The 15,715-nt window shown below is 51.5% G+C and overlaps 1 protein-coding gene and 1 long non-coding RNA gene across 2 annotated transcripts in view; one reads left to right on the top strand and one right to left on the bottom strand.

Moving 5' to 3' along the window:
- The window catches only part of LOC133229987 (uncharacterized), a 44,808-nt gene extending 40,952 nt beyond the window's left edge, over positions 1-3,856 (top strand). The window contains exon 3 of the long non-coding RNA XR_009730690.1: positions 1,834-3,856. This is a non-coding gene — a long non-coding RNA (uncharacterized LOC133229987). The remainder of the gene's footprint in view (positions 1-1,833) is intronic.
- The window catches only part of MAF (MAF bZIP transcription factor), a 352,826-nt gene that overhangs the window by 62,465 nt on the left and 274,646 nt on the right, over positions 1-15,715 (bottom strand). The gene's annotated exons all lie outside the window — the stretch shown is intronic.

Raw genomic sequence — 15,715 nt, forward strand, 5'->3', positions numbered from 1 at the left:
ACAAGGACCTACTCCATAGCACAGGGAACTACATGAAATATCCTGTAATAAACTATAATGGAGAAGAATCTGAAAAAATATATGTGCATATATTTATATATATAACTGAATCACTTTGCTATCCCTGTGAAACTCACACAACATTGTAAATCAACTGTATGTCAGTTGCTCGGTCGTGTCTGACTTTTTCAATGCTCTGGACTACAGCCTGCCAGATGCCTCTGTCCATGGAATTCTCCAGGCAAGAATACTGGAGTAGGTAGCCATGCCCTTCTCCAGGGGATCTTCCTGACCCAGGAATCGAACCTGGGTGTCCTGCATTGCAGGCAGATTCTTCACCATCTGAGCCCACCAGAGAAGCCCCAAATCAACGATACTTCAATAAAAAAAAAAAAAAAGCTTTACAGTGTCGATCACTGAAGTAGAGTGATGACTATATGGGAATCGACTACTTTCTTCTGATTCTGTGTATATTTTGAGATTTTCATTTTAAATATTGAAAAAGTAATTTACATGGAACAGTTGAGAGGCGGGGGACACAGAAACGGCTTTGTAGCCTCCGTTCATTCTGTCTTCACTTTTCCCCCCTGTGGCAACCACAGAGATCGGTGAGATGACTGAGGGTGGTTAATTAAGCATTGCAGCCCATATTCCACTGCAGCTTCAACTGGATACGGTGTTCTCTTTCACTTCCTGTTATGCAGGATTGCAGCAGGCTGTTAGACACCTGCCAGCCTCCCAGCCCAGCTGCTGCTCTGCGCTCGGGCGGGCAGGAAGCACTCGGGCCCTCGGCCTTGGGAGGGTCTCACTGTGCAAACTGGCCCCTTCCTGGTGAGGCAGGGGGCGGGGAGGGGGGAGGGGGGGACAAGGAGGACAGACACAGCTGATGAGTCCACAGTGGAGGCTCAAGGACCCGCAGCTGGCGGTGAAGACCTCAGTCTATTGTGAGGGTTGTGGGTAGAGGCCAGCTGTTTTCCCCCGACCTTCCAGGACCTGTGTGTAATTAAAGCTGGGGCATCTACACAAGCGAGAATCTCAGGGAACTCATTAGTTAGCCTGGCTCCCTTAACCTCAGGAACAGGACTGTGTGCGGAAGCCTTGGCTCACTTGTTCATTCACTCGCTCGCCCACTCCTCCATTCATTCCATAGCCGCATTCCGGGAACCTCCTGTGAGTGAGTCTCTCTGTGCTAAGACGGTGAGCAAACCAGAAGACAAGACACAAATCTCTGTAACTCTAACACTCCTCATTATACTGCCGAGGTATTGAGAAGCCATTATGTGCCAAATAATTTATCAAGGAACTCCGGTCCTTTATTCAAGGAAATCACTCCCAGTTTAATGGGAAGACTTCACACCAGGGGTAATTATTCAGTTCCTAGAGGAAAGCAGATAGAGGGAGGTGTAGGAGGAAGAGGGGAGGGAGAACCAAGGACAGCTTCTCCAAGGAGGGATGGGCTATGGCCGATCAGAGATGGCCACAGGGACCTCCCTGGGGGTCCAGTGGTTAAGAATCCGCCTTGCAGTGCAGGGCATGTGGGCTCAACCCCTGGTCAGGAACTAAGATCCCCCGTGTCGTGCAGCAACCAAGCCCACGAGCCACAATTAGACAGTCCATGCACCGAAATGAGAGATCCCACGTGCCACATCTGAGACCCACCGCAGGCAAACAAAGATGGCTTCACAGTTTTGACGTGCCCGCCTTCAACACGTGGGCTTGGGTCCCCTCCCCCGGGTCTGGGCGGATCGGCTCTGGCCAGGAGTCAGTGGTAGAGCTGGTACTGTCCAGGGTCTGGCCGTTCAAGAGGTAACTCCCGCCTCCTTTCTCTTACAGACCTGAGATCCACATGAGGACCTGAGGCCGCCCTGCTGCGGGGAAGCCCAAGCTGGCCACCTGGAGGGGCCCGTCAGCCCCCAGCCCCTGGGGTCATCTCGGCCTGGCCCCACATGCTGCCGGACGAAGCTGCCCCTTCCGCCGTCCTGTGAGTGACAGCTGCAGCCACGGTGGGGCCCTCACACGAGGCCCTGCACTGTAAGCCCGTGGCTTTCCTAACAGTTTTACCAAGTCACCTAAAGGGAGGCATCTGGTACCCATTTCAGAGATGTGGAGACTGAGGCCTAGAGAAACCAAGTCATTCTTTCAAGGGAATTGCAACCTCTAGAAAGACAACCACGGCTGGACTTCAAGCGCTCAGAGTCCAGAGTGTGCTCTCTTAGACAGCCTGCCCTGTCCTTAATCAATAAACTGCCAGACACTTGTTTCTAAGCCCTCTTAAAATCCCAAGCCTGAGACCCGCATGGGAAGGGAAGCTGCTTCTCATCAGATAAAAGCGTGGTCTCCCAGGCAGTTTACAACAGAGGGCAGAATATGCAGACGAGGCCCGCCTCTTATCTGGTAAGAGATAACCGGCCACCTCTACATGTTAATTTCCCTTGGAGCATTAGGGCTCGATTGGACATTATCTTTCCCCAGGACTGCTTACATGGGTCACTGGATCAGGGCCCGAGATGAAGGAAACTCTTCTTTCTGAATATGCCTTGGGTTAAAGAAGGTAACACCAATCTGAGAGGCAGGGTGGTCTCTACAGAGAGTTTAGTTGCGGAGAACTGAGTTTCAAACCAGGTTCAGCAGACTGGAGAGCCTGTGTGCTTAACGTCTGTGCCCTGTGTGTGCCTGACTTTAGTCTAAAATAAACAAAGGCATTTTGCGTGCAAGACTTGGGCTGGAGGGTTGGCTCCAAGGAGATGGTCTTGTTGGCCTCACACACAAACTAAGTCCACTCTCAGGCACTGTGTGATCTTTCTGTTCCACACAGCAGCTTCCAAAGGTACCTGCTCCCTTCCTTTGGAACCTAGAACACTGTCCAAGTCCTGGAGCTAAGTTGGTGTTTCTCAAGTTTTTGGCCTTTAATCATGGCACGGCAGTAGAATCACCAGGGCTGGTCCTCCATGAGAGGGCAGCCTCTATTGTAAATACAGATTCCCAGTCCCTGTCCTGAAGGTGGTCTGAACCACACTCTGCGGGTGGGGCCTGGGGATCTGAGTATCCCACATCTCCCCTGAGATCCTCTGCACAGTGACAATCGAGGACCAGTGGGAAGAAATACGAATTGCCCATCATACACATGCGAGTCCCGGTGAGGCTCGGCAGAGACTGCTTTTTCTGCGTCATCCGTGGAGCCCGCTGCACTGGCAGGCGGCCTGCAGCCTTGGGGACGGGGCAGTCATCCACCTGTTTGCCCGGCGTCCCTTCCCTGCCCTGCCCGCCTTTGCTCTGCATGGCAGGGGATGACATTTCTCAGCCCCTCAACTCCCAAACCGCTTCCTGATGGATCCGGACAAAGGCAGGCGCTGGCAGGGAATCAGAGGGAGTGAGCGGCAGGGGAAGCCAAGGATGCCCATCCCTTCAGGTGTCACCTCTCTCTGCGAGTCTGGTCCCCGCGGTATGGTCTGCCCCCTGAGGTCCTGCTTCTCTCTCCGCATGACTCCTGCCTCTGGGTTCTGGTCCCAGAACAACACACTTCCTATGTGCTAGTGGCTTTCTGCCCTGGCTGATCTCTGGGCAGCCTGACCTTTCCTTTTATTCCTTTATAGCTTCCTAGCCATTTGGGACTAGATGCTCATATTCAGTTTCCTCCTCTGAACCTACTGGGGGTGAGTTCTGTTTTTCTGACTGGCCCTTGATCCATGCAGGGAGTAACCTGGCAGAAGTCACATCCCACAAAGGACTAGCTATAGCCACTAGTGACTGTGTGACCTCAGTGGGCCTGGCATGTGATGTTCAAGGCTTTGTGTGCATTCCTTATCCATTCTAAAGTGTTTATGGGGCACCTGTTAGATGCTAGGCACTAGGCTCGTTGTCTGGGATACAATGGGAGCCCATATATATATATATGAATCACTTTGCTGAATAGCAGAAATGAATACAGTATTGTGAATAAAATCTACTTTAATTTAAAAAAACATCAGCTGAAGTATATGGCCTGCACGGCTGAGACGGAACCAGGGAGGAACAAGGTCCGTTTCTCACTTTGCTCTCAGTGTCCGCGGTTCTGCAGTGTTTGTCCTCCCCTTGAAAAGAGCCTACAGCCCACTACACAAGTTAAAAGGATAAAGCTAGCAACAGCAATGCTGGAAGCCCACGCAGCAAATGCAATTCTCTCTGAACACACCTTTGTTTTGGGGGTGGGGGGGTGGGGGTGGAAGACGTGTTTCTAGGAATAAGGAAGACAATCAACAGGCAGATATTTGAAGCTGCTCAGACCTTGCAGAGCGTCAGCCCACACTGTGCTGTACTGGCCCCAAAGCCTCTGACGTCATTCACAGCCGGGGATCAGGTGAGCACAAACAGCTCCAAGGCATAGCTTGTCTTGCTATGCTTGTCTTTCTGAAACCTGGGGAGGTTTCAGAAAGTGAGGTTTCATGCCGGGTGGTGGTGGAGACCCTTTACGAGGTGCTCAGTCTGTGTCAGGCACTGCTTGTTGTGCCCAAAACCCCTTTTCTCGCTTTAAAGTCTCTCAACAAACCACTGAGGCAGGGCCATTAGCATCCCTGCCTCATGGATGGAAACTGAAGCCTGTCCCTTGCCCAGGGTCCTTAGGACAAAAAGCCAGCGAGGCCCGCTCTGCTGCTGGCCCCTTCGCTCTGTGGCTTCCCTACAGCCTGGTAATCGCCTCTCTCACTCTGCACGCCAGACTTTGCTCCCAACAGTGATGGCTGGGGAACCCACCCGTCTACCTCTCCACTTATCCAGGCCCTCCACGGGCCTTGTGAGCTCTCTGAGCACACTGACTGATGGCTGTGAAACAGGAAAAAAGGTCTAGAGCTGATTCCAGCCTCATCTAACTTGATTTTTCTTAGCCCATCTGTAAAATGGGACACTCACAAAACCTTCCTCTTCACATTACTATGGGATTAAATAAGTTATTACATATCAAGCAGGGCTTCCCTTGTGGCTCAGCTGGTAAAGAATCTGCCTACAAGGCAGGAGACCTGGGTTTGATCCTTGGGTCGGGAAGATCGCCTGGAGAAGGGATAGGCTACCTACTCCAGTATTCTGGCCTGGAGAATTCCATGGACTGTATGGTCCATGGGGTCAAAAGAGTCAGACACGACTGAGTGACTTTCACTTTCACTACATATCAAGTAAGTACATAACAAATAGAGTTAAGTGTTTGAATGAGATCAGGAAGATAAATATCTGAGGAGGTAGGAAAAGCTGAAAAGTCCTTTGCAAGTTTAAGGGAGCAGTCTATGAATTAATGTACAGATCTGAAAGTTGGACCCTAAAGAAGGCTGAGTGCTGAAGAATTGATGCTTTAGAACTGTGGGGCTGGAGAAGACTCTTGAGAGTCCCTTGGACAGCCAGGAGATCAAACCAGTCCATCCTAAAGGAAATCAAACCTGAATATTCATTGGAAGGATTGATGCTGAAGCTACAATACTTTGGCCACCTGATGCGAGGAGCTGACTCATTGGAAAAGATCCTGATGCTCTTTGAAGATTGAGGGCAGGAGAAGAGGGTAACAGAGGACGAGATGATTGGATGGCATCACCGACTCAACGGAGATGAGTTTGAGCAACCTCCAGGAGATAGTGAAGGACAGGGAAGCCTGGAGTGCTTCAGTCCATGGGGTCACGAAGAACCTGACATGACTAAGCGACTGAACAACAACAAAGTCGCCTCCGTAAACAGATTTCAGCAGCTTCCCCGTCACAGCATAGTTACTCTATATTTCAAGACTCATGATTTTTTTTTTTTTTTTTGAATGTCCGTCCTCTGCTCTTTAAATCTTTTGACTGCATTAAGACCTTGATCTGTTGCCTCTCCTGCCCTGGGGTCAAGGGAAGCAGAAACCCCAGGACCCAGGAACGGTCCTGCCTGCCAAGCACAAAGATTAACAGGAAATGTGGGTCCATTTTCTCTCCAGCTCTAGGTATTGTTTTCCCCTGAAGTTCAAGGCTACCGAGACGGTCCAGCTGGCCCTCCTCTGTTGTCCTGAGCTTGCAATTTGGCTGCCCTGCTGCACGCAGGCTCCTCTGCCTGACAGCTTTTCTTGTTGGGAAAAGCAGAAGCCCTGTGCCAGAGAGCTTTGCTCAGGCCTCCCTGTCTCCAGTCACAGCCGTGAGCGACAGATGCTGTCCTGCCCGCTGCCTGGCCCTGCCCTCTGTTCCTGACAGAGGGTTCTGCTTTCACCGGCCGCTTCCTGTTCCCAACCAGTCACTTCTCCGGGATGATATCCGTGGGGGCATGCGGTCTCGATCAAGTCAAAGTTCATGTCCTGAGGTCCTGCCTCTGTAGTTGAGCTCAGTGCTATGGGTAGTGAAGAGGATCCAAATAAGGCAACATGGAAAACGCGTACATTGGAGGTTTTTTCCGAGGCAATGCTGCTCGACAGCCAGGACGCAGCGTGACCCCTACCCGGAGAAAAAGCAATGACGTGGCAGGTCTTCCATGGGAAGAACTGATGGCATGGGCGTTTGCTGAACGCCTACTGTGCACAGGGCATGATGGAGGCAGGTGGGACTCAGAGATGAACAGGGCACTTCTCAAGCCTTGGAGGGTGTCGCAATCCCCTAAGAAAGTTCAGACTATCGATCGGGAAGAGGAAACTCAAGTCAACGGCACTAGAGAGCTGTGCAGAGTTCAGAGTTTCAGCTTCCCGTCTGTACATGGAGAAAGTAACGGGACCGGCTGCATAGAGAGTTTGTGAAAGTCAAACGCAATGGAACGTACAAGTCCTTGGAAGAGCGCTGGGCTGATGGTGAGCACCCCATAAACATCGTTGCCATCGCTTGTATTTTCATCATGGTGAAGTATTTCCAACATTTTGAAGAGCCAGAGTTGAGTCCGATAGCAATACGGACCTAGCGTCTTTGGTGTGTCTTGGGGCCAATGCACATTCCCCGTCCTCTGGTTTCCTTCCACAAACAGTTTTCTGCTGAGCAGTGGGACCTACACCTGGGCTACACCCCAGGGTCCCCTGGGGAGTCCCCTCTGGTTAAAGCCAAACAAACCTCCTGGATAGGTTTTAAAACCTTTGTAAGTGAGTCTCATGCACAGCTGAGGTCAGGCTCTGCTATACAATCTGGGGTCCGGTCGTGATAAAACCGCAGGACTCCCTGTTCACAATGATTAAGAATATTCACGTCAAGGACAGCACAGCACACACCCAGGGCCAGGGGTCCCTGCAAGGGGACTCTTGGATGAAGCCAGCTGGGGTGGAGCCTGGGAACCTGTGTTCCTGGATCATTCTAGCCTCTCTCTGCCCGTGGAGCCTTTTGTCCTGGGAGAAGGGAGAGGGGCTTGTCTGGTTGGTGAATTTGAGGAAATCAGCTACCATGCTGGGCCCGGTGGTTACCTGGTCTCATCTGGGGACGCAGGTTCTGCAGACCGCCCCCCTTGCCGGGACCACCGGAGGAGGAGAAGAGCCAAGTATGTCCTTTGGAGGCGGGCTCCAGCTGGGGAAGGTCAGAGGCAGGTAATTCCTGGCTGTGGCACCAGGGCTTCCAGCGATCAGCCCCCCACCACGGTGGGCAGGCAAGTGGGGTGCAGATAACCCAGAGACACCAGCGCACAAAGACCCAGGGAAGGGTGATCTGGTTGTGGGCAAAAGCACTCAGGCCAGGACCTGCTGCAGGTGCCGGGAGGGGCGCAGCGTGGGGGCTGAACTCTGGCGAAGGCAGGGCAGGGGCGTGTCAGCCAAGTCGTCCGCAAACCTGGCAAGCCCCTGCTGGCTTTGGAGGGCTTCGAGGGGACCCTCAGAGGGTTCCGGGCAGGGGAACAGATATTGCAGAAGCAGATCATCACGCAGCAGGATCCTGCTCCTGTCTGGGTACCGAGAGAGGCCCCGGGGCCCGGTCTGAAGGCGGATGCGGGGCGGGGGGCACCATGGCGTGGCAGCGGAGCCCTGGAGCACCCTGCCCGCCAGCCCCGGAGTGGCGGCCCCTCTGCCCAGGGTGCTTACGGGCGTCCCGGCCAGGGGCCTGCAGGTCTGCAGCCCCAGCACTGTGTCTGTCATTCTCTATGCTTCCCTGAACACCCCTGGGGGGAAACTAACTTGAGAATTAAGAACAAATATTTGACTTTTTCTCCCTCCCCTCCCGGTCATTTTACACAGTCCTGTTTAGACTGGATGCTGGTTAATGGGCGACCTTTGCCCCCTGGCTAAAAGCTGTGACCAGGAAACCCACCTCCCCGTTAATGAGGGTTTTGTTCGGGACCCAGGGAGCGCGGGAGCACACAGCTTCTGCTCTGCAAACGCATTGTCCCCCTGGCTTAGAGAAAGAAAACGGAAAAGAAAAACAAACAAAGAGAACGACAAAACCTTCCACTGGTGAATTAAAACAGCAAACTCCAGGCCCTAAGCGGGTTTCAGCCTCTATTAAGACAACAAAAGGTCCTACGTGCCAGGCCCGGGCACAAAGACTGGGGGGAAGCTGATGGGGAGGGTGGTTCAAGGAAGAGAGGAAAACCAGGCAATTAACTTTTTTTTTAAAGTTATCTCCAGTGCCTCTGCTACCCGCAACAATCCGTGATGTGCAAGCATTTCAGACTTAAAGGAAGGGTTCCCCGTCAGACCAGGGGGCCCACACAGACACGCCAGCCTCTTGCTGCCTTGACCCTGATCCTTCTCAGGTAGTGAATGCTTCCTTTTGGCTCTCAGTGGATGCCCGCACCTTCGCATTGCATGGTCCAAGTTATTTCTTCCTCATCATCTCTCTCCTTTGTTGACGCTGAGTACAACTTCAGAAAGGCTCTATCCTCCTGTTTTATGCTAAACCACTCTGGCCCAGAGCTATTTCTTTCCACCCCCACCCTGCAAATTTTAGTCCCTTAGAAGCAGGGCTGTCTGTCCCACCATCCACTGGACTTGACTCACCCATCTTAGGACAGCTAAGTGACCAGCAGTTGCTGAGGGCAGGGGGCCTGCCTGACATGTCCCCCACCCTCCCCTAGCATGCAGGACCTTGCGTGGCATGACAGACACGCTCCAGAAACGTGTGGTCATGGGCGACCTGAATATTAATACACGCAGGTTACTGTGTGTATCATACTAAGCGCAAGGGCTCATGACGGTTCTTCAGCCAGATTGGACTAAAAGGCTAAAAACGGCCAACGTGTATTGACTGTTGACTATCTGTACATTAAAGAGTTAACTCTTAAAAAGCCGCATCCTTGGGCTTCCTGGTGGCCTAATGGTTTAAGAATCCACCTGCCATCAGGAGACACGGGTTTGACCCCTTGTCAGGGAAGACCCCTGACCAGATGCCTCGGGCAGCCAAGCCCCAGGAGCCACAAGTCCTGAGTCCATGTGCTCCAGAGCCCAGGAGCTGCAGGCAGAGAAGCCACTGTAGGGGAGGCCCGCACTCACAAGCACTGTGGCCCACACTTGCCGCAAATGGAGAGGCCCTCAAACAGCCACGGATACCCAGCAAGGCCAAAAGCAAATAAACGTTTTAAAAATTAAAGACATTTCTTGAAAAAAAAAAAAAAAGACTCATCCTCATCTCAAGATTATCCTAGGATTTCAATGAATCCCTAAAAAAAGAAAATTCCTTTTTTTTACAGGAGCAATGTCTGAGGTTTGTTTCTGTCTAAGAGATCCTTTCAGAACTCTCTTGAGTTTTATGTCAATAAAAAACTTGACTTCAACAGCAGGGTCTGCCGCAAGCTTTGATAAAAATCCAAATGCTTGTATTTGGGTTGGTTTTGGGGCAACAGGAGCCAGAGGAACTCAGTCACAAGGCAGGTCCCCGAGCCAAAAACAAAACAAACAAAAAAAAAAGCTAAGGCTGGACTACAGGACAAGTGAGTCCTCAGGAGGGTCCTCAGGAGGGTCCTCAGGGTCCTCAGGAGGATGGGTCCCATAGGCGCCTGCTGTGACAGGACCCTGTTTCCCCATCTCTGCGGGGCAACCACCGTTCCCGAGGAGGATGGAGACATGAAGCACGCCAGGGTTTGCATGCCCGCCGGTCCCCAGACCCACCAGACGCCGGGGAAGCGACTTCTCCCCGCCTGGACTTCATCTCGTCCCCTGCAGGACGGGCACACCACAGCAGTGTCCACGGGCGCCAGCTTTCAGGGTGACAGGGGACCCTCGATGGAGCTCGACTGCCTGTTATGAGATGGAAGGAAAAAGTCTCTTCCCATTTGAGAGAATGAACGTGATGAGGCTGGTGGAGGACGAGGAGGGTGTCCCCTGCCGGCCTCCTGGGGAGGGCCAGAGGACTGAGGCTCCATCACAGCATTTCAGACCTTCACGTAGTCACTGTGGGTAGATTTCACCTTTACACGTATGTATTTACACACTCAGTATATATGCACTGTATTGTATATTATGTATGAGTGTGTATACACATGCTCACAGGTAACACGTTCTATTATGCATCTTATGATATGTATGTGTATGCACACATATGAACCACATATAAGAAAATGCATATAGTTTTACACACACACCTACCAGCCATTACTGAACACTTAACGATGTTCTGCGTAAGGAGCGCTGTTACGGCTTTTATACACGTGATCACATTTCAGCTCCGCAATGATGCTGTCACGTGGAAGCTGCACTACTCTCCCTATGTTGTGGATGAGGAAACTGGCTCAGAGAAGCGAGGTCACGTCCACTCCCTCTCACAGCCTTGTAGGGGCAGAGCTGAGGACCGAGCTGTGGTTTGTCCATTGCCAAAGTTCCGGACTTGAGCCACCAAGGTTCCCTGCCTCTTACAGAACGGATGAGGCTCAGGGCAGATAGGAGGGGGCCGGACTGCTGGGGCGGGAGGTCCATCTCCCACTCACGTCTGTCACATGCTCACGGGGCATGCCCTCCAGCACCTGAATGCCGCAAGGATGATGCTAAGCAGGGGCTGTGGTCCAGCCTCTGATACCCACGAGAGGCCGTGGTGGGACCACTAGAGGGGCCTGGGCAGCTGGGCAGTCAGAGACCCAAAGATACTGGATCACATGCTGGCTGACTTGAAATCAAGCCATTAACTTTATAATTTCAAGTGAGAAATGGCCCCTTGGACGGCCTCCCTCTTAGAGAAAGCTTTCAATTAACCCACCGACCACTGGCTACTGAGAAAAGTAGCTGGTGTGAAAACGACTTCTCTCTTCTGTCACTGCGTATTAAGACCTCGCGCCAGAATCAGATCCACTAATATGGTCATCGCCTCCATCACATCGAGTGTTCTCAGATCAAGCTGCTTCCCCCCGGCAGTGCTACAGCCCCGCGTCTTCCCCACCACCTCCCTTGATAAAATTCCCCAAGCTTGTGATTTCTCGCAGAAAGTTTGGTAATGAACATGGCTTCTCTGTGTTCCGCTGTAAACAGCAGAAATCCCCCTGCAGGCGCTCTCCTGGACCTTTTATCCATACTCAGGAAAAAGAAGTGATTGATTTTGAAGTTCGGTGTTGGCATCTGCTGTTATTCAAAACCAGGACCTTGGCGGCAGCCATCCACCGTGCTTTTCAGCCCTGCCACCCGTGTGCGGCAAATGAAGACAAGCTGTTGTCAGATGAGAAATGCAAAACAGTCAATCTGTTTGTCTGTTTAATGTAACTGGGAACATAAGCTGCTCAAAGTGGCACCATTCGGTACTGTCAGATGGGAGACACTCTCCAGCAAACAAAAACCTAATGACCCGTTTTACTCGGCGCTCTGGAGTTGCTCCTAATGGTACTTTCCATATGCACTTGAACATGCTTTTATCTGAAACTGCAAATGGTACGATTTTCCATCCAACACAAGCGTGTAATCTGTGTATGTCGGGGGTGGGGTGGAGGGGAGCGAGGGGGGTGGGTGGCACCCCTCCATCCCACCCCCCACCCAACCGGCGCCATGGAGGAAGGCTGATGCGCTAAGACATCTTAGAGCAGGAAGCATATTGCAGCAGCATCTGACTCTCATCTTCCCTTTACACCTGTCATTGTACTGTATTAAAGGGAAAAAATCAAGTCATTAACCATGATAGATATGTTTTTAATAAGTAAGTGTTGTGCCTCGCCGGGCGGATAAATAGCGGGGCTGCAGATAGCTTTAGAGCCTGGTGTGGGATTGTGGTGGGGAGTTGCAGGCTCTGCCTGAGTTTCCCGAGGGTGTGTCATTTGGGGAGCACTGGGGCTCTCAACATGACCCAGGCTGCGACTCCTCCACGGTGCTCCCCGCTGGGGCTGGACTCTCACTCGCCTCTTCTTTTTGTTTTCTCTTCCTTTTCTCACTTTTTGTTTCTTGGAACTTTTAATGCCTGGAGAAACGGGTCTGCTCCAAAGGCTGCTATCCACACCCATGTCTTTAAAAATGTGTCTCTCCAAGTGAATCCAACTATGAGACAGCAATAGGATCATGGACACAGAGATCCGACTGGTGGTTGCCAAGGAAGTGGGGGTTGGTGGAGGGATGCGAGGTTGAGGTTAGCAGATGTAGGCTTTTATATAAGAGAATGGATACACAACAAGGTCCTAGTCTATCACACAGGGAACCATATCCACTATCCTGCGATAAACTGTAATGACAAGAAAACAAGCCAATAAAAAAAAAGAATGGATGTATATGTATAACTGAATCACTTTGCTGTAGAGCAGGAATTAACACAACATTGTAAATCAACTATACTTCAGTTTTAAAAACTGAGAAAGATGTAGGGTTTCCCTGGTGGTCTGCTGGTTAAGAATCCGCCTGCCAGCGCAGGGGACATGGGTTTGATCTCTGGTCCAGGAAGATCCCACATGCCGTGGAGTAACTACCTGCTCCTCGGCAAGCCCGTGCAACACAGCTACGGAGCCCATGCGCTGCAACCACTGTGCTGCAAACAAGAGAAGCCACTACAAGGAGAAGCTCGTCCACCACGACGAGGAACAGGCCCATTCGCCGCAACCAGAGACAGCCCAAGGGCAGCACGGAAGACCCAGCACAGCCCAAAATAAATAGATACGTAAATCTTCTAAAAAACATGAAGTGAAGTGAGAGTCGCTCAATCGTGTCCAACTCTCTGCAACCCCATGGACTACACATGGAATTGTCCATGGAATTCTCCAGGACAGAATACTGGAGTGGGTAGCCTGTCCCTTCTCCAGGGGATCTTCCCAACCCGGGGATCAAACCTAGGTCTCCCACACTGCAGGCGGATTCTTTACCAGCTGAGCCACAAGGGAAGTCAAAAAATGAAAAAAAAAAAAGTTAAAAAAAAAAAACAACATGGACCAACATCAAACAGATGTCTCTCACTGGCATGGCAGATAAGGACACCTAGAGATTTGTATGGACTGCCAGGAGCACTGTGTTGAGAAGGATTCTGAGGCACACCCATAGAAAGGAATATCAGGATTGGGTAGGAGACCCTGATGTCATTTGCGTGCGGCCACAAGCAGCATTTATTAAAGACAAAAACAACTTAGCACAATCAAAATCCAGTTCTTCATGTTCAGGATCCAACAAAGACTCTCTTTTTAATTTTTGTAACGGAACGTCAAATCTACTTGAGTCATGACAAAATGTGGAAGGGAAAAAAAAAAAAGAAGAAGCTGAGCAGGCCAATGCCTGCCGCTCAAAACACTCATTGCAAAAGACGACGTCTGGCCTCAAACGGTGCTTGGATACATTCGGTGGAAATAAGGCGAAAGCATATGGTTTACATTTTCTCTATAAAGAAATATGGGTGAGAACCTCGAGGGGCCCAAGATGCAATAACAAATACAGGCACTTGACAAGGCTTGGCAGGCGAAGACAGAATATTTCTGTGTTTACCTGACAATCTGACTGGAGTCCGGCCCACTGGGGAGCAATCCATTTGGTTGTGACCCGTCGCACCCTGGCAGAGCGTCCTTGCAGAGACACTAACGTCAGCCTGGGAAGCATCGAGCCCCCCCACTTCCAGGCGAGCCCTCCCTCCAACGAGCAACGCTGCCACTGGCTAACGATGCAGTCAGACCTCTCGGACTCGGGGCGAGGCGGTACCGCGCTGCTGTGCAATATTACCGTGTGATAACACGTGGGCAGGAAGTGGGGACTTCTTTTGTTTTCCATCTTCCCTTCCAAATTCTTTTTTTTTTTTTTTAATTGAACTCTGACTTTTCTTTTGGCGTGTAATCATTTGAGTGGATTGATAGGTTTGAATGTTTGATCCTTAATTTTTGTTTGCCCATTTTTTTGTTTTTGTTTTTTCTTTTTCTTTTTGGCCATTTCATTCTCAGGACTAGCCTTTTCAATTCTGAAACTTGGGGAGAACTTGAAAAGAGGAGTCAGTGAGAGAAGGAAAAACAAAAGTGTTTTCTGTATTAAGATTCTGAGATAAGCAGAGGTTTGAAACATTGAGCCTACAGGAATGAGAGATGTCACTCTCCCAATCATATATTTTGTTTCAAGACAAAAGCGCATTTGTAAGCTAGAGACTAAATGACTATTTTGTGTCTATCACACCTTCAGTCAGGAAAAAGCAAAGTTAATAGATGGGTTTTGTTTTCCATCTCTTTCCATGACAGATCAAAGGTCACACGAGTGGGGTTCCCAGGCATCTGCCTGGATGGTGCTTGGCCTCTGAATAATAAAGAGGAGCTTCTAGAACCACCAGCTCATTAATGAGCGCTCATTCAGAATGGATGGCGCAACATACAGTAATTTAAGTGTCGCAGACAATGCAGGTTCTCAGCTCCGTACAGAGAGTGGCCTTTGGATCGTGCGGAATGAGTAATTACAGCTAATATCCTTTCTGGCTTGTGGAGAACATCCAAAGAAACAAGGTCGCGGCCAAGGGCCAGGAGCTGGTCCCCGGGAGCCCTGGAGTCAGTGGGGCAGGTGAACTGTTCCCACTCCCCGGGCTCGTTCATGAATAAGCCCCTGCCAGCTCCCGCCAGCACCGGGCGGCAGAGATGCGAGGGCTCGGTCACTGAGAATCCAGCAAAGGAGCATCCAGCAAATGGTGGTCGAGTGCAGAGGCGAGGTCTGCAGCTTCCAGCCAGACCAACTTGCAAACTGAGAGTGAAGTTCAGGATGCTTCTCCCGTACCCCCCTGCCCCCGCCCCCTGCACTGGGGCCTGTGGGAAAGGGTTTCTGTGACCCAGGGGTGCCCCCTCCCAGGGCCCAGCCCTGGCTTTCTCTGAGGTCCACGCTGAGGGTCGGCGAGGCTTCAGGAGGGGAGGTCCTCAAGCGGACAGGGGTCACTGGGAGGGGCTGCATGGCAGCTGGAGGACTTAGACCCTCGGGGCTCCCTAGATGAGCCATGCCTTCGAATCTGAGCTGTTACAGGCATGGCTCTTGGTTACCAGCAATTGAAGCTGACTCTGGGAGATTTCAGCAGAGAGAGGAATTTATCGAAAGGGAAATGAGGCCTTTTGGGGCCTTGAGGGGAGCCAGACGGCGACTGGGGCACAAAACACGGGGAGGGGAAGTAGAAGGAAGGGACCAACTCTTCGCGGCCACTGCCTGGCCCTGCCTAGGGATGCAGGGGCCCAGCGTGCTTCCCTGCCCTCGGGGACCCTGGATCCTGGGCTCCAGCACAGACACCCTGGGCGCTGGGGGCCGCTCTCGCCACTTCTTGGTGTCCCTGATGACCAAGTCCAGGTCTAGGACTGCTGAGTGCGACTGGTCAAGGCCGGCCACATGCCTGCTGGCCTCCGTGCCGGAACAGGGTCTCTTGTGAAGGAGTAAGTTCCCCTGAAATGAGACCAGCTCTCCCACACAGGACTGCATTCAAGTGCCAGATGTCTGCGCCCA

The sequence above is a fragment of the Bos javanicus genome, chromosome 18, assembly GCF_032452875.1.
Source record: "Bos javanicus breed banteng chromosome 18, ARS-OSU_banteng_1.0, whole genome shotgun sequence".
NCBI classification, from domain to species: Eukaryota; Metazoa; Chordata; class Mammalia; order Artiodactyla; family Bovidae; genus Bos; species Bos javanicus.